Source organism: Choloepus didactylus, chromosome X (assembly GCF_015220235.1).
Source record: "Choloepus didactylus isolate mChoDid1 chromosome X, mChoDid1.pri, whole genome shotgun sequence".
NCBI lineage: Eukaryota > Metazoa > Chordata > Mammalia > Pilosa > Megalonychidae > Choloepus > Choloepus didactylus.
Genome location: NC_051334.1, coordinates 49,507,630 through 49,509,001, shown reverse-complemented (window position 1 = coordinate 49,509,001; position 1,372 = coordinate 49,507,630). Strand labels below are relative to the sequence as shown.

Here is a 1,372-nt window from a genome sequence, read left to right as displayed (position 1 = left end):
CTCAAGGGAACTTGAAATGCAGCATAATTGAAGCTTGAATCCATCACCTTCCCTCCTCATTCCTGTTTATGGTGCCATTGCTTTCCTAGGCCCCCAAGCTCAACTTTGAAGTGTACCTTCCCCCTTCCTGCCCCAGTAAGGTCCTATTAAGTCTGCCCTGACACCTGCCCTCCATTCCATCCTCACTTCAACTTCCCTCCTTCATAACACTGCTCCATGCTGTAGCCCTTTCCACCTCCTATTCTTCAGCCACTCAAAAACCTTTAATGGCTCTACAAGGAATGCTGAACAGAATTCAATCCAACCTCAGCCTAGTAATGAAGAGACAGTCCTACTCACCATCATGTCCATGGCTGTCCCTCAGAGTGCCTCACAACTAGTAGGGGTTCAGTTGATCTTCATGACCTTGGTCTGGATTAACACTCACTAGCAATATTAATCAAAAAGGGGGGCAGATCGATCTAAGATGGCAACTGTGGAACCGGAAACCACCCCAACTCCTAATCCCCCACCTACAGAAGAAGGGAAAACAGAATCTAATCAGGAGGTTGCTAACCCAGAACACTATATTAAACATCCACTACAGAACAGATGGGCAATTTGGTCCTTCAAAAATGATAAAAGCAAAACTTGGCAAGAAAACCTTTGACTGATCTCTAAGTTTGATACTGTTGAAGACTTTTGGGCTCTGTACAACAATATCCAGTTGTCTAGTAATTTAATGCCTGGCTGTGACTACTCACTTTTTAAGGATGGTATTGAGCCTATGTGGGAAGATGAAAAAAACAAAAGAGGAGGACGATGGCTAATTACATTGAACAAACAGCAGAGACGAAGTGACCTTGATCGCTTTTGGCTAGAGACACTGCTGTGCCTTATTGGAGAATCTTTTGATGACTACAGTGATGATGTATGTGGAGCCTTTGTTAATGTTAGAACTAAAGGTGATAAGATAGCAATATGGACTACTGAATGTGAAAACAGAGAAGCTGTTACCCATATAGGGAGGGTATACAAGGAAAGGTAAGGACTTCCTCCAAAGATAGTGATTGGTTATCAGTCCTGTGCAGACACAGCTACTAAGAGCGGCTCTACCACTAAAAACAGTTTTGTTGTTTAAGAAGACACTTTCTGAGTATTCTCATAGGAGACTGTGTCAAGCAATCGAGATCTGGAAGCTGAACCAAAGCCTCTTTAAAAGCAGAGTGGACTGCATTTAAATTTGATTTTCATCTAAATGTTGCTAAGATATAAGAGAAGTCTCATTCGCCTTTGTCTTATACTTCTGTGTTCATATATTATTATTATTTTTAAAATTTTGGCTAGCGTATCCACTAGCCCAATCAAAGAATTACAGTACATATCATCCCCA

The 1,372-nt window shown here is 41.6% G+C and overlaps 1 pseudogene; it reads left to right on the top strand.

Moving 5' to 3' along the window:
• The first annotated feature begins 466 nt into the window (after positions 1-466).
• LOC119523676 lies at positions 467-1,120 on the top strand (annotated as a pseudogene).
• Positions 1,121-1,372: the final 252 nt, after the last annotated feature.